Source organism: Lepus europaeus, chromosome 21, assembly GCF_033115175.1.
Source record: "Lepus europaeus isolate LE1 chromosome 21, mLepTim1.pri, whole genome shotgun sequence".
NCBI lineage: Eukaryota > Metazoa > Chordata > Mammalia > Lagomorpha > Leporidae > Lepus > Lepus europaeus.
Window position 1 is genome coordinate 30,057,630 of NC_084847.1, and position 25,863 is coordinate 30,083,492.

A 25,863-nucleotide genomic window follows, 5' to 3' on the forward strand; every position below is an offset into this window, starting at 1 on the left:
CCCCACGTTGGGCGCCAAAATGTTGGACCTCTCAGTTGTAGAGATGCCCACTTGCTCGAGAGGACGCCCAAAAATCCAGACTCCAGACCAGTTGATGCAAAAAGCATGAGGTATTTATTGTACGTTTGCGCAAACGGGCCCCCACCTAAGGCGGTGAGGAGCCCTGAGCGGCAGTTTCACACAGGTTATATAGTCAACAAATTAGCATATGGAATTGGCCGGTTCGGAGGGACAATTAGCATACCGGAAAGTGCTGAGGAGAGTGCTGAGGGAATCAGCTGAGGAGAATACTGAGGAGAGTGCTGAGGGAACCAGCTGAAGAGAATGCTGAGGAGAGTGCTGAGGGAACCAGCTGAGGAGAATGCTGAGGAGAGTACTGAGACTCTCCAAAGGGGAGTGGCAGCTCTGCTCTGGGCATGCCTAGAGGTTCTCTAAAGGGGATAGACTTTTCCTTCCCAGAGAACGTGCCCGCTGGACCCTGGGGAACATCCAACCCCCCAAGTAGCCCCTGGTATCTGCCCAGGTCTAGCCTCCTGTCCCTCTCCCCCACAAGGGTCCTTCATTTTGAAACATTTTTTTTATCAGGGAACATTTAATTTTGTACTGGGAAACCCTCAGTGGTTCCACATGGAGAAACCAGCTCTAAACATTTGTAATTTATACGGAGAATGCTAGAGGAACTGCAGCAAACAAACATGATATTTCTGTTTGTATACATGACATTTTATGCACCTGCCTAATGAAATGACTTTGCTTTTCTCCAAAACCATTTTTACTATGATTTGCTTGGTCTATGGCATACAAATTCCACACCACTTTGTCCGGATATGACTGGATAAAAGGGGAAATATCCGCTTTTGTTTTGGCTAACTCAATCACAGATATTGCAACAGCCTCTGTGTTTGTGTTTTCTGGATATTATCAAAGGACTTTATTGTTTTGAATGTTTTTTATCAGGGAACATTTAATTTTGTACTGGGAACCTCTAATTGGTTCCACATGGAGACACCAGCTCTACACATTCGTATTTTCTAGGAGAAAGCTCGAAGAACTGCGGCAAACAAACATGATATTTCTGTTTGTATACATGACATTTTATGCACTTGTCCAACGAAAAGACTTTTTTTTCTCCAAAACCATTTTTACTATGATTTGCTTGGTCTATTGCATACAAATTCCACACCACTTTGTCCGGATATGACTGCATGAAACCGGAAATATCCGGTTTTGTTTTGGATAACTCAATCCCAGATATTGCCACAGCCCCTGTGTTTGTGTTTTCTGGATATTATCAATGGTCATTATTGTTTTGAACTTTTTTTTTAATCAGGGAGCATTTAATTTTGTACGGGGAAACAATCACTGGTTCCACATGCAGAAACCAGTTCTTCCTATTCGTGTATTCTAGGGAGAAAACTAGAGGAACTGCGGCAAACAAACATGATATCACTGTTTGTATACATGACATTTTATGCACTTGCCTAAAGAAAGGACTTTGCTTTTCTCCAAACCATTTTTACTATGATTTTCTCGGTCCATTACATAGGAATTCCAGAACACTTTGTCCGGATATGACTGCATGAAACCGGAAATATCCGGTTTTGTTTTGCTAACTCAATCCCACATATTACCACAGCCCCTGTGTTTGTGTTTTCTGGATATTATCAATGGTCATTATTGTTTTGAACGTTTATTTTTTTATCAGGGAGTATTTAATTTTGTACAGGGAAACAATCACTGGATCCACATGCAGAAACCAGTTCTTCCTATTCGTGTATTCTTGGGAGAAAACTAGAGGAACTGCAGCAAACAAACATGATATTTCTGTTTGTATACATGACATTTTATGCACTTGCCTAAAGAAAGGACTTTGCATTTCTCCAAAACCATTTTTACTATGATTTTCTGGGTTCATTGCATAGGAATTCCACACCACTTTGTCCGGATATGACTGCATGAAACCGGAAATATCCGGTTTTCTTTTGGCTAACTCAATCCCAGATATTGCCATAGCCCCTGTGTTTGTGTTTTCTGGATATTATCAAAGGACTTTATTGTTTTGAAACATTTTTTTTTATCAGGGAACATTTAATTTTGTACTGGGAAACCCTCAGTGGTTCCACATGGAGAAACCAGCTCTAAACATTTGTAATTTATACGGAGAATGCTAGAGGAACTGCAGCAAACAAACATGATATTTCTGTTTGTATACATGACATTTTATGCACCTGCCTAATGAAATGACTTTGCTTTTCTCCAAAACCATTTTTACTATGATTTGCTTGGTCTATGGCATACAAATTCCACACCACTTTGTCCAGATATGACTGGATGAAAGGGGAAATATCCGGTTTTGTTTTGGCTAACTCAATCACAGATATTGCAACAGCCTCTGTGTTTGTGTTTTCTGGATATTATCAAAGGACTTTATTGTTTTGAATGTTTTTTATCAGGGAACATTTAATTTTGTACTGGGAACCTCTAATTGGTTCCACATGGAGACACCAGCGCTACACATTCGTATTTTCTAGGAGAAAGCTAGAAGAACTGCGGCAAACAAACATGATATTTCTGTTTGTATACATGACATTTTATGCACTTGTCCAAAGAAAAGACTTTGCTTTTCTCCAAAACCATTTTGACTATGATTTGCTTGGTCTATTGCATACAAATTCCACACCACTTTGTCCGGATATGACTGCATGAAACCGGAAATATCCGGTTTTGTTTTGGCTAACTCAATCCCAGATTCCCACAGCCTCTGTGTTTGTGTTTTCAGGATATTATCAATGGTCATTATTGTTTGGAACGTTTTTTTTTTAATCAGGGAGCATTTAATTTTGTACAGGGAAACAATCACTGGTTCCACATGCAGAAACCAGTTCTTCCTATTCGGGATTCTTGGGAGAAAACTAGAGGAACTGCGGCAAGCAAACATGATATTTCTGTTTGTATACATGATATTTTATGCACTTGCCTAAAGAAAGGACTTTGCTTTCTCCAAAACCATTTTTACTATGATTTGCTTGGTCTATTGCATACAAATTCCACACCACTTTGTCCGGATATGACTGCATGAAACCGGAAATATCCGGTTTTGTTTTGGCTAACTCAATCCCAGATTGCCACAGCCTCTGTGTTTGTGTTTTCTGGATATTATCAATGGTCATTATTGTTTTGAACTTTTTTTTTATCAGGGAGCATTTAATTTTGTACAGGGAAACAATCACTGGTTCCACATGTAGAAACCAGTTCTTCCTATTGGGGTATTCTAGGGAGAAAACTAGAGGAACTGCGGAAAACAAACATGATATTTCTGTTTGTATACATGACATTTTATGCACTTGCCTAAAGAAAGGACTTTGCTTTTCTCCAAAACCATTTTTACTGTGATTTTCTCGGTTCATTGCATAGGAATTCCAGAACACTTTGTCCGGATATGACTGCATGAAACCGGAAATATCCGGTTTTGTTTTGGCTAACTCAATCCCAGATATTGCCACAGCCCCTGTGTTTGTGTTTTCTGGATATTATCAATGGTCATTATTGTTTGGAACATTTTTTTTAATCAGGGAGCATTTAATTTTGTACAGGGAAACAATCACTGATTCCACATGCAGAAAGCAGTTCCTCCTATTCGGGATTCTTCGGAGAATACTAGAGGAACTGCTGCAAGCATACATGATATTTCTGTTTGTATACATGACATTTTATGCACTTGCCTAAAGAAAGGACTTTGCTTTTCTCCAAAACCATTTTTACTATGATTTGCTTGGTCTATTGCATACAAATTCCACACCACTTTGTCCGGATATGACTGCATGAAACCGGGAATATCCGGTTTTGTTTTGCCTAACTCAATCCCAGATATTGCCACAGCCCCTGTGTTTGTGTTTTCTGGATATTATCAATGGTCATTATTGTTTTGAACGTTTTTTTTTTATCAGGGAGCATTTAATTTTGTACAGGGAAACAATCACTGGTTCCACATGCAGAAACCAGTTCTTCCTATTCGGGTATTCTAGGGAGAAAACTAGAGGATCTGCGGCAAACAAGCATGATATTTCTGTTTGTATACATGACATTTTATGCATTTGCCTAAAGAAAGGACTTTGCTTTTCTCCAAAAGAATTTTTAATTTGATTTTTCTAAGTTCATTGCATAGGAATTCCAGAACACTATGTCCGGATATGACTGCATGAAACCGGAAATATCCAGTTTTGTTTTGGCTAACTCAATCCCAGATATTGCCACAGCCCCTGTGTTTGTGTTTTCTGGATATTATCAAAGGACTTTATTGTTTTGAAACATTTTTTTTTATCAGTGAACACTTAATTTTGTACTGGGAAACCCGCAGTGGTTCCACATGGAGAAACCAGCTCTAAACATGTGTAATTTATACGGAGAATGCTAGAGGAACTGCAGCAAACAAACATGATATCTCTGTTTGTATACATGATATTTTATGCACTTGCCTAAAGAAAGGACTTTGCTTTTCTCCACAAGCATTTTACTATGATTTGCTTGGTCTATTGCATACAAATTCCACACCACTTTGTCCGGATATGACTGCATGAAACCGGGAATATCCGGTTTTGTTTTGGCTAACGCAATCACAGATATTGCGACAGCCTCTGTGTTTGTGTTTTCTGGATATTATCAAAGGACTTTATTGTTTTGAATGTTTTTTATCAGGGAACATTTAATTTTGTACTGGGAAACTCTAGTTGGTTCCACATGGAGACAACAGCTCTACACATTCGTATTTTCTAGGAGAAAGCTAGAAGAACTGCGGCAAAAAAACATGATATTTCTATTTGTATACATGACATTTTATGCACTTGCCTAAAGAAAGGAGTTTGCTTTTCTCCAAAACCATTTTTACTATGATTTGCTTGGTCTATTGCATACAAATTCCACACCACTTTTTCCGGATATGACTGCATGAAACCGGAAATATCCGGTTTTGTTTTTTCTAACTCAATCCCAGATATTGCCACAGCCTCTGTGTTTGTGTTTTCTGGATATTATCAATGGTCATTATTGTTTGGAACGGTTTTTTTTAATCAGGTAGCATTTATTTTATACAGGGAAACAAGCACTGGTTCCACATACAGAAACCAGTTCTTCCTATTCGGGTATTCTAGGGCGAAAACTAGAGGAACTGCGGCAAACAAACATGATATTTCTGTTTGTATACATGACATTTTATGCACTTGCCTAAAGAAAGGACTTTGCTTTTCTCCAAAAGCATTTTTACTGTGATTTTTCTAAGTTCATTGCATAGGAATTCCAGAACACTTTGTCTGGATATGACTGCATGAAACCGGAAATATCCAGTTTTGTTTTGGCTAACTCAATCCCAGATATTGCCACAGCCCCTGTGTTTGTGTTTTCTGTATATTATCAAGGGACTTTATTGTTTTGAAACATTATTTTTTTATCAGTGAACACTTAATTTTGTACTGGGAAACCCGCAGTGGTTCCACATGGAGAAACTAGCTCTAAACATTTGTAATTTATACGGAGAATGCTAGAGGAACTGCAGCAAACAAACATGATATCTCTGTTTGTATACATGACATTTTATGCACTTGCCTAAAGAAAGGACTTTGCTTTTCTCCACAAGCATTTTACTATGATTTGCTTGGTCTATTGCATACAAATTCCACACCACTTTGTCCGGATATGACTGCATGAAACCGGGAATATCCGGTTTTGTTTTGGCTAACTCAATCACAGATATTGCCACAGCCTCTGTGTTTGTGTTTTCTGGATATTATCAATGGTCATTATTGTTTGGAACGGTTTTTTTTAATCAGGTAGCATTTAATTTTATACAGGGAAACAAGCACTGGTTCCACATACAGAAACCAGTTCTTCCTATTCGGGTATTCTAGGGCGAAAACTAGAGGAACTGCGGCAAGCAAACATGATATTTTTGTTTGTATACATGACATTTTATGCACTTGCCTAAAGAATGGAGTTTGCTTTTCTCCAAAACCATTTTTACTATGATTTGCTTGGTCTATTGCATACAAATTCCACACCACTTTGTCCGGATATGACTGCATGAAACCGGAAATATCCGGTTTTGTTTTGGTTAACTCAATCCCAGATATTGCCACAGGCTCTGTGTTTGTGTTTTCTGGATATTACCAATGGTCATTATTGCTTTGAACGTTTTTTTTAATAAGGGAGCATTTAATTTTGTACAGGGAAATAATCACTGGTTCCACATGCAGAAACCAGTTCTTCCTATTCGGGTATTCTAGGGAGAAATCTAGAGGAACGGCGGCAAACAAACATGATATTTCTGTTTGTATACATGACATTTTATGCACTTGCCTAAAGAAAGGACTTTGCTTTTCTCCAAAACCATTTTACTATGATTTGCTTGGTCTATTGCATACAAATTCCACACCACTTTGTCCGGATATGACTGGATTTAAGGGGAAATATCCGCTTTTGTTTTGGCTAACTCAATCACAGATATTGCGACAGCCCCTGTGTTTGTGTTTTCTGGATATTATCAAAGGACTTTATTGTTTTGAATGTTTTTTATCAGGGAACATTTAATTTTGTACTGGGAAACTCTAATTGGTTCCACATGGAGACACCAGCTCTACACATTCGTATTTTCTAGGAGAAAGCTAGAAGAACTGCAGCAAACAAACATGATATTTCTGTTTGTATACATGACATTTTATGCACTTGCCTAAAGAAAGGACTTTGCTTTTCTCCAAAACCATTTTTACTATGATTTGCTTGGTCTATTGCATACAAATTCCACACCACTTTGTCCGGATATGACTGCATGAAACCGGAAATATCCGGTTTTGTTTTGGTTAACTCAATCCCAGATATTGCCACAGCCTCTGTGTTTGTGTTTTCTGGATATTACCAATGGTCATTATTGTTTTGAACGTTTTTTTTATCAGGGAGCATTTAATTTTGTACAGGGAAACAATCACTGGTTCCACATGCAGAAACCAGTTCTTCCTATTGGTGTATTCTAGGGAGAAATCTAGAGGAACTGCGGCAAGCAAACATGATATTTCTGTTTGTATACATGACATTTTATGCACTTGCCTAAAGAAAGGACTTTGCTTTTCTCCAAAACCATTTTACTATGATTTGCTTGGTCTATTGCATACAAATTCCACACCACTTTCTCTGGATATGACTGCATGAAACCGGAAATATCCGGTTTTGTTTTGGCTAACTCAATCCCAGATATTGCCACAGCCCTTGTGTTTGTGTTTTCTGGATATTATCAATGGTCATTATTGTTTGGAACGTTTTTTTTTAATCAGGGAGCATTTAATTTTATACAGGGAAACAAGCACTGGTTCCACATGCAGAAACCAGTTCTTCCTATTCGTGTATTCTTGGGAGAAAACTAGAGGAACTGCGGCAAGCAAACATGATATTTCTGTTTGTATACATGACATTTTATGCAATTGCCTAAAGAAAGGACTTTGCGTTTCTCCAAAACCATTTTACTATGATTTGCTTGGTCTATTGCATACAAATTCCACACCACTTTGTCCGGATATGACTGCATGAAACCGGAAATATCCGGTTTTGTTTTGGCTAACTCAATCCCACATTTCCACATCCTCTATGTTTGTGTTTTCTGGATATTATCAATGGTCATTACTGTTTTGAACGTTTTTTTTTTATCAGGGAGCATTTAATTTTGTACAGGGAAACAATCACTGGATCCACATGCAGAAACCAGTTCTTCATATTCGGGTATTCTAGGGAGAAAACTACAGGAACTGCGGCAAACAAACATGATATTTCTGTTTGTATACATGACATTTTATGCACTTGCCTAAAGAAAGGACTTTGCTTTTCTCCAAAACCATTTTTACTGTGATTTTCTCGGTTCATTGCATAGGAATTCCAGAACACTTTGTCCGCATATGACTGTATGAAACCGGAAATATCCGGTTTTGTTTTGGCTAACTCAATCCCAGATATTGCCACAGCCCCTGTGTTTGTGTTTTCTGGATATTATCAAAGGACTTTATTGTTTTGAAACATTTTTTTTATCAGGGAACATTTAATTTTGTACTGGGAAACACTCAGTGGTTCCACATGGAGAAACCAGCTCTAAACATATGTAAATTGTACGGAGAATGCTAGAGGAACTGCAGCAAACAAACATGATATTTCTATTTCTATACATGATATTTTATGCACCTGCCTAATGAAATGACTTTGCTTTTCTCCAAAACAATTTTTACTATGATTTGCTTGGTCTATTGCATACAAATTCCACACCACTTTGTCTGGATATGACTGGATGAAAGGGGAAATATCCGGTTTTGTTTTGGCTAACTCAATCACAGATATTGCGACAGCCTCTGTGTTTGTGTTTTCTGGATATTATCAAAGGACTTTAATGTTTTGAATGTTTTTTATCAGGGAACATTTAATTTTGTTTTGGGAAACTCTAATTGGTTCCACATGGAGACACCAGCTTTACACATTCGTATTTTCTAGGAGAAAGCTAGAAGAACTGCGGCAAACAAACATGATATTTCTGTTTGTATACATGACATTTTATGCACTTGTCCAAAGAAAAGACTTTGCTTTTCTCCAAAACCATTTTTACTATGATTTGCTTGGTCTATTGCATACAAATTCCACACCACTTTGTCCGGATATGACTGCATGAAACCGGAAATATAAGGTTTTGTTTTGGCTAACTCAATCCCAGATATTGCCACAGCGCCTGTGTTTGTGTTTTCAGGATATTATCAATGGTCATTATTGTTTGGAACGTTTTATTTTTAATCAGGGAGCATTTAATTTTGTACAGGGAAACAATCACTGGTTCCACATGCAGAAACCAGTTCTTCCTATTCGGGTATTCTAGGGAGAAATCTAGAGGAACGGCGGCAAACAAACATGATTTTTCTTTTTGTATACATGACATTTTATGCACTTGCCTGAAGAAAGGAGTTTGCTTTTCTCCAAAACCATTTTTACTATGATTTGCTTGGTCTATTGCATACAAATTCCACACCACTTTGTCCGGATATGACTGGATGCAAGGGGAAATATCCGCTTTTGTTTTGGCTAACTCAATCCCAGATTGGCACAGCCTCTGTGTTTGTGTTTTCTGGATATTATCAATGGTCATTATTGTTTTGAATTTTTTTATATCAGGGAGCATTTAATTTTGTGCTCGGAAACACTCAGTGGTTCCACATGGAGACACCAGCTCTACACATTCGTATTTTTTAGGAGAAAGCTAGAAGTACTGCTGCAAACAAACATGATATTTCTGTTTGTATACATGACATTTTATGCACTTGCCTGAAGAAAGGAGTTTGCTTTTCTCCAAAACCATTTTTACTATGATTTGCTTGGTCTATTGCATACAAATTCCACACCACTTTGTCCAGATATGACTGCATGAAACCGGAAATATCCGGTTTTGTTTTGGTTAACTCAATCCCAGATATTGCCACAGCCTCTGTGTTTGTGTTTTCTGGATATTATCAATGGTCATTATTGTTTTGAACTTTTTTTTTAATCAGGGAGCATTTAATTTTGTACGGGGAAACAATCACTGGTTCCACATGCAGAAACCAGATCTTCCTATTCGTGTATTCTAGGGAGAAAACTAGAGGAACTGCGGCAAACAAACATGATATCACTGTTTGTATACATGACATTTTATGCACTTGCCTAAAGAAAGGACTTTGCTTTTCTCCAAACCATTTTTACTATGATTTTCTCGGTCCATTACATAGGAATTCCAGAACACTTTGTCCGGATATGACTGCATGAAACCGGAAATATCCGGTTTTGTTTTGCTAACTCAATCCCACATATTGCCACAGCCCCTGTGTTTGTGTTTTCTGGATATTATCAATGGTCATTATTGTTTTGAACGTTTTTTTTTATCAGGGAGTATTTAATTTTGTACAGGAAAACAATCACTGGATCCACATGCAGAAACCAGTTCTTCCTATTCGTGTATTCTTGGGAGAAAACTAGAGGAACTGCAGCAAACAAACATGATATTTCTGTTTGTATACATGACATTTTATGCACTTGCCTAAAGAAAGGACTTTGCATTTCTCCAAAACCATTTTTAGTATGATTTTCTGGGTTCATTGCATAGGAATTCCACACCACTTTGTCCGGATATGACTGCATGAAACCGGAAATATCCGGTTTTCTTTTGGCTAACTCAATCCCAGATATTGCCATAGCCCCTGTGTTTGTGTTTTCTGGATATTATCAAAGGACTTTATTGTTTTGAAACATTTTTTTTTATCAGGGAACATTTAATTTTGTACTGGGAAACCCTCAGTGGTTCCACATGGAGAAACCAGCTCTAAACATTTGTAATTTATACGGAGAATGCTAGAGGAACTGCAGCAAACAAACATGATATTTCTGTTTGTATACATGACATTTTATGCACCTGCCTAATGAAATGACTTTGCTTTTCTCCAAAACCATTTTTACTATGATTTGCTTGGTCTATGGCATACAAAATCCACACCACTTTGTCCAGATATGACTGGATGAAAGGGGAAATATCCGGTTTTGTTTTGGCTAACTCAATCACAGATATTGCAACAGCCTCTGTGTTTGTGTTTTCTGGATATTATCAAAGGACTTTATTGTTTTGAATGTTTTTTATCAGGGAACATTTAATTTTGTACTGGGAACCTCTAATTGGTTCCACATGGAGACACCAGCTCTACACATTCGTATTTTCTAGGAGAAAGCTAGAAGAACTGCGGCAAACAAACATGATATTTCTGTTTGTATACATGACATTTTATGCACTTGTCCAAAGAAAAGACTTTGCTTTTCTCCAAAACCATTTTGACTATGATTTGCTTGGTCTATTGCATACAAATTCCACACCACTTTGTCCGGATATGACTGCATGAAACCGGAAATATCCGGTTTTGTTTTGGCTAACTCAATCCCAGATTCCCACAGCCTCTGTGTTTGTGTTTTCAGGATATTATCAATGGTCATTATTGTTTGGAACGTGTATTTTTAATCAGGGAGCATTTAATTTTGTACAGGGAAACAATCACAGGTTCCACATGCAGAAACCAGTTCTTCCTATTCGGGATTCTTGGGAGAAAACTAGAGGAACTGCGGCAAGCAAACATGATATTTCTGTTTGTATACATGATATTTTATGCACTTGCCTAAAGAAAGGACTTTGCTTTCTCCAAAACCATTTTTACTATGATTTGCTTGGTCTATTGCATACAAATTCCACACCACTTTGTCCGGATATGACTGCATGAAACCGGAAATATCCGGTTTTGTTTTGGCTAACTCAATCCCAGATTGCCACAGCCTCTGTGTTTGTGTTTTCTGGATATTATCAATGGACATTATTGTTTTGAACTTTTTTTTTATCAGGGAGCATTTAATTTTGTACAGGGTAACAATCACTGGTTCCACATGTAGAAACCAGTTCTTCCTATTGGGGTATTCTAGGGAGAAAACTAGAGGAACTGCGGAAAACAAACATGATATTTCTGTTTGTATACATGACATTTTATGCACTTGCCTAAAGAAAGGACTTTGCTTTTCTCCAAAACCATTTTTACTGTGATTTTCTCGGTTCATTGCATAGGAATTCCAGAACACTTTGTCCGGATATGACTGCATGAAACCGGAAATATCCGGTTTTGTTTTGGCTAACTCAATCCCAGATATTGCCACAGCCCCTGTGTTTGTGTTTTCTGGATATTATCAAAGGACTTTATTGTTTTGAAACATTTTTTTTATCAGGGAACATTTAATTTTGTACTGGGAAACCCGCAGTGGTTCCACATTGAGAAAACAGCTCTAAACATTTGTAATATATACGGAGAATGCTAGAGGAACTGCAGCAAACAAACATGATAATTCTGTTTGTATACATGACATTTTATGCACCTGCCTAATGAAATGACTTTGCTTTTCTCCAAAACCATTTTTACTATGATTTGCTTGGTCTATGGCATACAAATTCCACACCACTTTGTCCGGATATGACTGGATGAAAGGGGAAATATCCGCTTTTGTTTTGGCTAACTCAATCACAGATATTGCGACAGCCTCTGTGTTTGTGTTTTCTGGATATTATCAAAGGACTTTATTGTTTTGAATGTTTTTTATAAGGGAACATTTAATTTTGTACTGGGAACCTCTAATTGGTTCCACATGGAGACACCAGCTCTACACATTCGTATTTTCTAGGAGAAAGCTAGAATGACTGCGGCAAACAAACATGATATTTCTGTTTGTATACATGACATTTTATGCACTTGTCCAAAGAAAAGACTTTGCTTTTCTCCAAAACCATTTTGACTATGATTTGCTTGGTCTATTGCATACAAATTCCACACCACTTTGTCCGGATATGACTGCATGAAACCGGAAATATCCGGTTTTGTTTTGGCTAACTCAATCCCAGATATTGCCACAGCCTCTGTGTTTGTGTTTTCTGGATATTACCAATGGTCATTATTGTTTTGAACGTTTTTTTTTATCAGGAAGCATTTAATTTTGTACAGGGAAACAATCACTGGTTCCACATGCAGAAACCAGTTCGTCCTATTGGTGTATTCTAGGGAGAAATCTAGAGGAACGTCGGCAAACAAACATGATATTTCTGTTTGTATACATGACATTTTATGCACTTTCCTAAAGAAAGGAGTTTGCTTTTCTCCAAAACCATTTTTACTATGATTTGCTTGGTCTATTGCATACAAATTCCACACCACTTTGTCCGGATATGACTGCATGAAACCGGAAATATCCAGTTTTGTTTTGGCTAACTCAATCCCAGATATTGCCACAGCCCCTGTGTTTGTGTTTTCGGGATATTATCAATGGTCATTATTGTTTGGAACGGTTTTTTTTATCAGGGAACATTTAATTTTGTACTGGGAAACCCTCAGTGGTTCCACATGGAGAAACCAGCTCTAAACATTTGTAATTTATACGGAGAATGCTAGAGGAACTGCAGCAAACAAACATGATATTTCTGTTTGTATACATGACATTTTATGCACCTGCCTAATGAAATGACTTTGCTTTTCTCAAAAACCATTTTACTATGATTTGCTTGGTCTATTGCATACAAATTCCACACCACTTTGTCCGGATATGACTGCATGAAACCGGAAATATCCGGTTTTGTTTTGGCTAACTCAATCCCAGATATTGCCACAGCCCCTGTGTTTGTGTTTTCTGGATATTATCAATGGTCATTATTGTTTGGAACATTTTTTTTAATCAGGGAGCATTTAATTTTGTACAGGGAAACAATCACTGATTCCACATGCAGAAAGCAGTTCCTCCTATTCGGGATTCTTCGGAGAATACTAGAGGAACTGCTGCAAGCATACATGATATTTCTGTTTGTATACATGACATTTTATGCACTTGCCTAAAGAAAGGACTTTGCTTTTCTCCAAAACCATTTTTACTATGATTTGCTTGGTCTATTGCATACAAATTCCACACCACTTTGTCCGGATATGACTGCATGAAACCGGGAATATCCGGTTTTGTTTTGCCTAACTCAATCACAGATATTGCGACAGCCTCTGTGTTTGTGTTTTCTGGATATTATCAAAGGACTTTATTGTTTTGAATGTTTTTTATCAGGGAACATTTAATTTTCTACTGGGAAACTCTAATTCGTTCCACATGGAGACACCAGCTCTACACATTCGTATTTTCTAGGAGAAAGCTAGAAGAACTGCGGCAAACAAACAGGATATTTCTGTTCGTATACATGACATTTTATGCACTTGCCTAAAGAAAGGAGTTTGCTTTTCTCCAAAACCATTTTGACTATGATTTGCTTGGTCTATTGCATACAAATTCCACACCACTTTGTCCGGATATGACTGCATGAAACCGGAAATATCCGGTTTTGTTTTGGCTAACTCAATCCCAGATTGCCACAGCCTCTGTGTTTGTGTTTTCTGGATATTATCAATGGTCATTATTGTTTGGAACGTTTTTTTTTAATCAGGGAGCATGTAATTTTGTACAGGAAAACAATCACTGGTTGCACATGTAGAAACCAGTTCTTCCTATTCGTGTATTCTAGAGAGAAAACTAGAGGAACTGCGGCAAACAAACATGATATCTCTGTTTGTATACATGACATTTTATGCACTTGCCTAAAGAAAGGACTTTGCTTTTCTCCAAAACCATTTTTACTATGATTTGCTTGGTCTATTGCATACAAATTCCACACCACTTTGTCCGGATATGACTGGATGAAAGGGGAAATATCCGCTTTTGTTTTGGCTAACTCAATCACAGATATTGCCACAGCCTCTGTGTTTGTGATTTCTGGATATTATCAAAGGACTTTATTGTTTTGAATATTTTTTATCAGGGAACATTTAATTTTCTACTGGGAAACTCTAATTGGTTCCACAAGGAGACACCAGCTCTACACATTCGTATTTTCTAGGAGAAAGCTAGAAGAACTGCGGGAAACAAACAGGATATTTCTGTTTGTATACATGACATTTTATGCACTTGTCCAAAGAAAAGACTTTGCTTTTCTCCAAAACCATTTTTACTATGATTTGCTTGGTCTATTGCATACAAATTCCACACCACTTTGTCAGGATATGACTGCATAAACCGGAAATATCCGGTTTTGTTTTGGCTAATAATCAATCCCAGATTGCCACAGTCTCTGTGTTTGTGTTTTCTGGATATTACCAAAGGACCTTATTGTTTTGAATGTTTTTTTATCAGGGAACATTTAATTTTATACTGGGAAACACTCAGTGGTTCCCATGGAGACACCAGCTCTACACATTCGTATTTTCTAAGCGAGAAACTAGAGGAACTGCGGCAAACAAACATGATATTTCTGTTTGTATACATGACATTTTATGCACTTGCCTAAAAAAGGAGTTTGCTTTTCTCCAAAACCATTTTTACTATGATTTGCTTGGTCTATTGCATACAAATTCCACACCACTTTGTCCGGATATGAGTGCATGAAACCGGAAATATCCGGTTTTGTTTTGGCTAACTCAATCCCAGATATTGCCACAGCCCCTGTGTTTGTGTTTTCTGGATATTATCAATGGTCATTATTGTTTGGAACGTGTATTTTTAATCAGGGTGCATTTAATTTTGTACAGGGAAACAATCACTGGTTCCACATGCAGAAACCAGTTCTTCCTATTCGGGATTCTTGGGAGAAAACTAGAGGAACTGCGGCAAGCAAACATGATATTTCTGTTTGTATACATGACATTTTAGGCACTTTGCTAAAGAAAGGACTTTGCTTTTCTCCAAAACCATTTTTACTATGATTTGCTTGGTCTATTGCATACAAATTCCACACCACTTTGTCCGGATATGACTGCATGATACCGGAAATATCCGCTTTTGTTTTAGCTAACTCAATCCCAGATTGCCACAGCCTCTGTGTTTGTGTTTTCTGGATATTATCAATGGTCATTATTGTTTGGAACGTTTTTTTTAATCAGGGAGCATTTAATTTTGTAGAGGGAAACAATCACTGGTTCCACATGCAGAAACCAGTTCTTCCTATTCGGGTATTCTAGGGAGAAACCTAGAGGAACTGCGGCAAACAAACATGATATTTCTGTTTGTATACATGACATTTTATGCACTTGCCTAAAGAAAGGACTTTGCTTTTCTCCAAAAGCATTTTTACTGTGATTTTTCTAAGTTCATTGCATAGGAATTCCAGAACACTTTGTCCGGATATGACTGCATGAAACCGGAAATATCCAGTTTTGTTTTGGCTAACTCAATCCCAGATATTGCCACAGCCCCTGTGTTTGTGTTTTCTGGATATTATCAAGGGACTTTATTGTTTTGAAACATTATTTTTTTATCAGTGAACACTTAATTTTGTACTGGGAAACCCGCAGTGGTTCCACATGGAGAAACCAGCTCTAAACATTTGTAATTTATACGGAGAATGCTAGAGGAACTGCAGCAACAAACATGATATCTCTGTTTGTATACATGACATTTTATGCACTTGCCTAAAGAAAGGACTTTGCTTTTCTCCACAAGCATTTTACTATGATTTGCTTGGTCTATTGCATACAAATTCCACACGACTTTGTCCGGATATGACTGCATGAAACCGGGAATATCCGGTTTTGTTTTGGCTAACTAAATCACAGATATTGCGACAGCCTCTGTGTTTGTGTTTTCTGGATATTATCAAAGGACTTTATTGTTTTGAATGTTTTTTATCAGGGAACATTTAATTTTGTACTGGGAAACTCTAGTTGGTTCCACATGGAGACAACAGCTCTACACATTCGTATTTTCTAGGAGAAAGCTAGAAGAACTGCGGCAAAAAAACATGATATTTCTATTTGTATACATGACATTTTATGCACTTTCCTAAAGAAAGGAGTTTGCTTTTCTCCAAAACCATTTTTACTATGATTTGCTTGGTCTATTGCATACAAATTCCACACCACTTTGTCCGGATATGACTGCATAAACCGGAAATATCCGGTTTTGTTTTGGCTAACTCAATCCCAGATATTGCCACAGCCCCTGTGTTTGTGTTTTCTGGATATTATCAATGGTCATTATTGTTTGGAACGGTTTTTTTTATCAGGGAACATTTAATTTTGTACTGGGAAACCCTCAGTGGTTCCACATGGAGAAACCAGCTCTAAACATTTGTAATTTATACGGAGAATGCTAGAGGAACTGCAGCAAACAAACATGATATTTCTGTTTGTATACATGACATTTTATGCACCTGCCTAATGAAATGACTTTGCTTTTCTCAAAAACCATTTTACTATGATTTGCTTGGTCTATTGCATACAAATTCCACACCACTTTGTCCGGATATGACTGCATGAAACCGGAAATATCCGGTTTTGTTTTGGCTAACTCAAACCCAGATATTGCCACAGCCCCTGTGTTTGTGTTTTCTGGATATTATCAATGGTCATTATTGTTTGCAACATTTTTTTTAATCAGGGAGCATTTAATTTTGTACAGGGAAACAATCACTGATTCCACATGCAGAAAGCAGTTCCTCCTATTCGGGATTCTTCGGAGAATACTAGAGGAACTGCTGCAAGCATACATGATATTTCTGTTTGTATACATGACATTTTATGCACTTGCCTAAAGAAAGGACTTTGCTTTTCTCCAAAACCATTTTTACTATGATTTGCTTGGTCTATTGCATACAAATTCCACACCACTTTGTCCGGATATGACTGCATGAAACCGGGAATATCCGGTTTTGTTTTGCCTAACTCAATCCCAGATATTGCCACAGCCCCTGTGTTTGTGTTTTCTGGATATTATCAATGGTCATTATTGTTTTGAACGTTTTTTTTTTATCAGGGAGCATTTAATTTTGTACAGGGAAACAATCACTGGTTCCACATGCAGAAACCAGTTCTTCCTATTCGGGTATTCTAGGGAGAAAACTAGAGGATCTGCGGCAAACAAGCATGATATTTCTGTTTGTATACATGACATTTTATGCATTTGCCTAAAGAAAGGAGTTTGCTTTTCTCCAAAACCATTTTTACTATGATTTGCTTGGTCTATTGCATACAAATTCCACACCACTTTGTCCGGATATGACTGCATGAAACCGGAAATATCCAGTTTTGTTTTGGCTAACTCAATCCCAGATATTGCCACAGCCCCTGTGTTTGTGTTTTCTGGATATTATCAAAGGACTTTATTGTTTTGAAACATTTTTTTTTATCAGGGAACATTTAATTTTGTACTGGGAAACGCGCAGTGGTTCCACATGGAGAAAACAGCTCTAAACATGTGTAATTTATACGGAGAATGCTAGAGGAACTGCAGCAAACAAACATGATAATTCTGTTTGTATACATGACATTTTATGCACCTGCCTAATGAAATGACTTTGCTTTTATCCAAAACAATTTTTACTATGATTTGCTTGGTCTATGGCATACAAATTCCACACCACTTTGTCTGGATATGACTGCATGAAAGGGGAAATATCCGCATTTGTTTTGGCTAACTCAATCACAGATATTGCGACAGCCTCTGTGTTTGTGTTTTCTGGATATTATCAAAGGACTTTATTGTTTTGAATGTTTTTTATCAGGGAACATTTAATTTTCTACTGGGAAACTCTAATTGGTTCCACATGGAGACACCAGCTCTACACATTCGTATTTTCTAGGAGAAAGCTAGAAGAACTGCGGCAAACAAACAGGATATTTCTGTTTGTATACATGACATTTTATGCACTTGCCTAAAGAAAGAGTTTGCTTTTCTCCAAAACCATTTTGACTATGATTTGCTTGGTCTATTGCATACAAATTCCACACCACTTTGTCCGGATATGACTGCATGAAACCGGAAATATCCGGTTTTGTTTTGGTTAACTCAATCCCAGATATTGCCACAGCCTCTGTGTTTGTGTTTACTGGATATTACCAATGGTCATTATTGTTTTGAACGTTTTTTTTTATCAGGGAGCATTTAATTTTGTACAGGGAAACAAGCACTGGTTCCACATGCAGAAACCAGTTCTTCCTATTGGTGTATTCTAGGGAGAAATCTAGATGAACGGCGGCAAACAAACATGATATTTCTGTTTGTATACATGACATTTTATGCACTTGCCTAAAGAAAGGACTTTGCTTTTCTCCAAAACCATTTTTACTATGATTTGCTTGGTCTATTGCATACAAATTCCACACCACTTTGTCCGGATATGACTGCATGAAACCGGAAATATCCGGTTTTGTTTTGGCTAACTCAATCCCAGATTGCCACAGCCTCTGTGTTTGTGTTTTCTGGATATTATCAATGGTCATTATTGTTTGGAACGTTTTTTTTTAATCAGGGAGCATGTAATTTTGTACAGGAAAACAATCACTGGTTGCACATGTAGAAACCAGTTCTTCCTATTCGTGTATTCTAGAGAGAAAACTAGAGGAACTGCGGCAAACAAACATGATATCTCTGTTTGTATACATGACATTTTATGCACTTGCCTAAAGAAAGGACTTTGCTTTTCTCCAAAACCATTTTTACTATGATTTGCTTGGTCTATTGCATACAAATTCCACACCACTTTGTCCGGATATGACTGGATGAAAGGGGAAATATCCCCTTTTGTTTTGGCTAACTCAATCACAGATATTGCCACAGCCTCTGTGTTTGTGATTTCTGGATATTATCAAAGGACTTTATTGTTTTGAATATTTTTTATCAGGGAACATTTAATTTTCTACTGGGAAACTCTAATTGGTTCCACAAGGAGACACCAGCTCTACACATTCGTATTTTCTAGGAGAAAGCTAGAAGAACTGCGGCAAACAAACATGATATTTCTGTTTGTATACATGACATTTTATGCACTTGTCCAAAGAAAAGACTTTGCTTTTCTCCAAAACCATTTTGACTATGATTTGCTTGGTCTATTGCATACAAATTCCACACCACTTTGTCCGGATATGACTGCATGAAACCGGAAATATCCGGTTTTGTTTTGGCTAACTCAATTCCAGATTGCCACATCCTCTGTGTTTGTGTTTTCTGGATATTATCAATGGTCATTATTGTTTGGAACGTTTTTTTTAATCAGGGAGCATTTAATTTTGTAGAGGGAAACAATCACTGGTTCCACATGCAGAAACCAGTTCTTCCTATTCGGGTATTCTAGGGAGAAACCTAGAGGAACTGCGGCAAACAAACATGATATTTCTGTTTGTATACATGACATTTTATGCACTTGCCTAAAGAAAGGACTTTGCTTTTCTCCAAAAGCATTTTTACTGTGATTTTTCTAAGTTCATTGCATAGGAATTCCAGAACACTTTGTCCGGATATGACTGCATGAAACCGGAAATATCCAGTTTTGTTTTGGCTAACTCAATCCCAGATATTGCCACAGCCCCTGTGTTTGTGTTTTCTGGATATTATCAAGGGACTTTATTGTTTTGAAACATTATTTTTTTATCAGTGAACACTTAATTTTGTACTGGGAAACCCGCAGTGGTTCCACATGGAGAAACCAGCTCTAAACATTTGTAATTTATACGGAGAATGCTAGAGGAACTGCAGCAAACAAACATGATATCTCTGTTTGTATACATGACATTTTATGCACTTGCCTAAAGAAAGGACTTTGCTTTTCTCCACAAGCATTTTACTATGATTTGCTTGGTCTATTGCATACAAATTCCACACCACTTTGTCCGGATATGACTGCATGAAACCGGGAATATCCGGTTTTGTTTTGGCTAACTCAATCACAGATATTGCGACAGCCTCTGTGTTTGTGTTTTCTGGATATTATCAAAGGACTTTATTGTTTTGAATGTTTTTTATCAGGGAACATTTAATTTTGTACTGGGAAACTCTAGTTGGTTCCACATGGAGACAACAGCTCTACACATTCGTATTTTCTAGGAGAAAGCTAGAAGAACTGCGGCAAAAAAACATGATATTTCTATTTGTATACATGACATTTTATGCACTTGCCTAAAGAAAGGAGTTTGCTTTTCTCCAAAACCATTTTTACTATGATTTGCTTGGTCTATTGCATACAAATTCCACACCACTTTTTCCGGATATGACTGCATGAAACCGGAAATATCCGGTTTTGTTTTGGCTAACTCAATCCCAGATATTGCCACAGCCTCTGTGTTTGTGTTTTCTGGATATCATCAATGGTCATTATTGTTTGGAACGGTTTTTTTTAATCAGGTAGCATTTAATTTTATACAGGGAAACAAGCACTGGTTCCACATGCAGAAACCAGTTCTTCCTATTCGGGTATTCTAGGGCGAAAACTAGAGGAACTGCGGCAAGCAAACATGATATTTCTGTTTGTATACATGACATTTTATGCACCTGCCTAATGAAATGACTTTGCTTTTCTCAAAAACCATTTTACTATGATTTGCTTGGTCTATTGCATACAAATTCCACACCACTTTGTCCGGATATGACTGCATGAAACCGGAAATATCCGGTTTTGTTTTGGTTAACTCAATCCCAGATATTGCCACAGGCTCTCTGTTTGTGTTTTCTGGATATTACCAATGGTCATTATTGCTTTGAACGTTTTTTTTTAATCAGGGAGCATGTAATTTTGTACAGGAAAACAATCACTGGTTGCACATGTAGAAACCAGTTCTTCCTATTCGTGTATTCTAGAGAGAAAACTAGAGGAACTGCGGCAAACAAACATGATATCTCTGTTTGTATACATGACATTTTATGCACTTGCCTAAAGAAAGGACTTTGCTTTTCTCCAAAACCATTTTTACTATGATTTGCTTGGTCTATTGCATACAAATTCCACACCACTTTGTCCGGATATGACTGGATGAAAGGGGAAATATCCGCTTTTGTTTTGGCTAACTCAATCACAGATATTGCCACAGCCTCTGTGTTTGTGATTTCTGGATATTATCAAAGGACTTTATTGTTTTGAATATTTTTTATCAGGGAACATTTAATTTTCTACTGGGAAACTCTAATTGGTTCCACAAGGAGACACCAGCTCTACACATTCGTATTTTCTAGGAGAAAGCTAGAAGAACTGCGGCAAACAAACAGGATATTTCTGTTTGTATACATGACATTTTATGCACTTGTCCAAAGAAAGGACTTTGCTTTTCTCCAAAACCATTTTTACTATGATTTGCTTGGTCTATTGCATACAAATTCCACACCACTTTGTCAGGATATGACTGCATAAACCGGAAATATCCGGTTTTGTTTTGGCTAATAATCAATCCCAGATTGCCACAGTCTCTGTGTTTGTGTTTTCTGGATAATACCAAAGGACCTTATTGTTTTGAATGTTTTTTTATCAGGGAACATTTAATTTTATACTGGGAAACACTCAGTGGTTCCCATGGAGACACCAGCTCTACACATTCGTATTTTCTAAGCGAGAAACTAGAGGAACTGCGGCAAACAAACATGATATTTCTGTTTGTATACATGACATTTTATGCACTTGCCTAAAAAAGGAGTTTGCTTTTCTCCAAAACCATTTTTACTATGATTTGCTTGGTCTATTGCATACAAATTCCACACCACTTTGTCCGGATATGACTGCATGAAACCGGAAATATCCGGTTTTGTTTTGGCTAACTCAATCCCAGATATTGCCACAGCCCCTGTGTTTGTGTTTTCTGGATATTATCAATGGTCATTATTGTTTGGAACGTGTATTTTTAATCAGGGAGCATTTAATTTTGTACAGGGAAACAATCACTGGTTCCACATGCAGAAACCAGTTCTTCCTATTCGGGATTCTTGGGAGAAAACTAGAGGAACTGCGGCAAGCAAACATGATATTTCTGTTTGTATACATGACATTTTAGGCACTTTGCTAAAGAAAGGACTTTGCTTTTCTCCAAAACCATTTTTACTATGATTTGCTTGGTCTATTGCATACAAATTCCACACCACTTTGTCCGGATATGACTGGATGAAAGGGGAAATATCCGCTTTTGTTTTGGCTAACTCAATCACAGATATTGCCACAGCCTCTGTGTTTGTGATTTCTGGATATTATCAAAGGACTTTATTGTTTTGAATATTTTTTATCAGGGAACATTTAATTTTCCACTGGGAAACTCTAATTGGTTCCACAAGGAGACACCAGCTCTACACATTCGTATTTTCTAGGAGAAAGCTAGAAGAACTGCGGCAAACAAACATGATATTTCTGTTTGTATACATGACATTTTATGCACTTGTCCAAAGAAAAGACTTTGCTTTTCTCCAAAACCATTTTTACTATGATTTGCTTGGTCTATTGCATACAAATTCCACACCACTTTGTCCGGATATGACTGCATGAAACCGGAAATATCCGGTTTTGTTTTGGCTAACTCAATTCCAGATTGCCACAGCCTCTGTGTTTGTGTTTTCTGGATATTATCAATGGTCATTATTGTTTGGAACGTTTTTTTTAATCAGGGAGCATTTAATTTTGTAGAGGGAAACAATCACTGGTTCCACATGCAGAAACCAGTTCTTCCTATTCGGGTATTCTAGGGAGAAACCTAGAGGAACTGCGGCAAACAAACATGATATTTCTGTTTGTATACATGACATTTTATGCACTTGCCTAAAGAAAGGACTTTGCTTTTCTCCAAAAGCATTTTTACTGTGATTTTTCTAAGTTCATTGCATAGGAATTCCAGAACACTTTGTCCGGATATGACTGCATGAAACCGGAAATATCCAGTTTTGTTTTGGCTAACTCAATCCCAGATATTGCCACAGCCCCTGTGTTTGTGTTTTCTGGATATTATCAAGGGACTTTATTGTTTTGAAACATTATTTTTTTATCAGTGAACACTTAATTTTGTACTGGGAAACCCGCAGTGGTTCCACATGGAGAAACCAGCTCTAAACATTTGTAATTTATACGGAGAATGCTAGAGGAACTGCAGCAAACAAACATGATATCTCTGTTTGTATACATGATATTTTATGCACTTGCCTAAAGAAAGGACTTTGCTTTTCTCCACAAGCATTTTACTATGATTTGCTTGGTCTATTGCATACAAATTCCACACCACTTTGTCCGGATATGACTGCATGAAACCGGGAATATCCGGTTTTGTTTTGGCTAACTCAATCACAGATATTGCGACAGCCTCTGTGTTTGTGTTTTCTGGATATTATCAAAGGACTTTATTGTTTTGAATGTTTTTTATCAGGGAACATTTAATTTTGTACTGGGAAACTCTAGTTGGTTCCACATGGAGACAACAGCTCTACACATTCGTATTTTCTAGGAGAAAGCTAGAAGAACTGCGGCAAAAAAACATGATATTTCTATTTGTATACATGACATTTTATGCACTTGCCTAAAGAAAGGAGTTTGCTTTTCTCCAAAACCATTTTTACTATGATTTGCTTGGTCTATTGCATACAAATTCCACACCACTTTTTCCGGATATGACTGCATGAAACCGGAAATATCCGGTTTTGTTTTGGCTAACTCAATCCCAGATATTGCCACAGCCTCTGTGTTTGTGTTTTCTGGATATCATCAATGGTCATTATTGTTTGGAACGGTTTTTTTTAATCAGGTAGCATTTAATTTTATACAGGGAAACAAGCACTGGTTCCACATGCAGAAACCAGTTCTTCCTATTCGGGTATTCTAGGGCGAAAACTAGAGGAACTGCGGCAAGCAAACATGATATTTTTGTTTGTATACATGACATTTTATGCACTTGCCTAAAGAAAGGAGTTTGCTTTCCTCCAAAACCATTTTTACTATGATTTGCTTGGTCTATTGCATACAAATTCCACACCACTTTGTCCGGATATGACTGCATGAAACCGGAAATATCCGGTTTTGTTTTGGTTAACTCAATCCCAGATATTGCCACAGGCTCTCTGTTTGTGTTTTCTGGATATTACCAATGGTCATTATTGCTTTGAACGTTTTTTTTTAATCAGGGAGCATTTAATTTTGTACAGGGAAACAATCACTGGTTCCACATGCAGAAACCAGTTCTTCCTATTCGGGTATTCTAGGGAGAAATCTAGAGGAACGGCGGCAAACAAACATGATATTTCTGTTTGTATACATGACATTTTATGCACTTGCCTAAAGAAAGGACTTTGCTTTTCTCCAAAACCATTTTACTATGATTTGCTTGGTCTATTGCATACAAATTCCACACCACTTTGTCCGGATATGACTGCATGAAACCGGAAATATCCGCTTTTGTTTTGGCTAACTCAATCACAGATATTGCGACAGCCTCTGTGTTTGTGTTTTCTGGATATTAACAAAGGACTTTATTGTTTTGAATGTTTTTTATCAGGGAACATTTAATTTTCTACTGGGAAACTCTAATTGGTTCCACATGGAGACACCAGCTCTACACATTCGTATTTTATAGGAGAAAGCTAGAAGAACTGTGGCAAACAAACAGGATATTTCTGTTTGTATACATGACATTTTATGCACTTGCCTAAAGAAAGGAGTTTGCTTTTCTCCAAAACCATTTTGACTATGATTTGCTTGGTATATTGCATACAAATTCCACACCACTTTGTCCGGATATGACTGCATGAAACCAGAAATATCCGGTTTTGTTTTGGTTAACTCAATCCCAGATATTGCCACAGCCTCTGTGTTTGTGTTTACTGGATATTACCAATGGTCATTATTGTTTTGAACGTTTTTTTTTTATCAGGGAGCATTTAATTTTGTACAGGGAAACAATCACTGGTTCCACATGCAGAAACCAGTTCTTCCTATTGGTGTATTCTAGGGAGAAATCTAGAGGAACGGCGGCAAAGAAACATGATATTTCTATTTGTATACATGACATTTTATGCACTTGCCTGAAGAAAGGAGTTTGCTTTTCTCCGAAACCATTTTTACTATGATTTGCTTGGTCTATTGCATACAAATTCCACACCACTTTGTCCGGATATGACTGCATGAAACCGGAAATATCCGGTTTTGTTTTGGCTAACTCAATCCCAGATTGCCACAGCCTCTGTGTTTGTGTTTTCTGGATATTATCAATGGTCATTATTGTTTGGAACGTTTTTTTTTAATCAGGGAGCATGTAATTTTGTACAGGAAAACAATCACTGGTTGCACATGTAGAAACCAGTTCTTCCTATTCGTGTATTCTAGAGAGAAAACTAGAGGAACTGCGGCAAACAAACATGATATCTCTGTTTGTATACATGACATTTTATGCACTTGCCTAAAGAAAGGACTTTGCTTTTCTCCAAAACCATTTTTACTATGATTTGCTTGGTCTATTGCATACAAATTCCACACCACTTTGTCCGGATATGACTGGA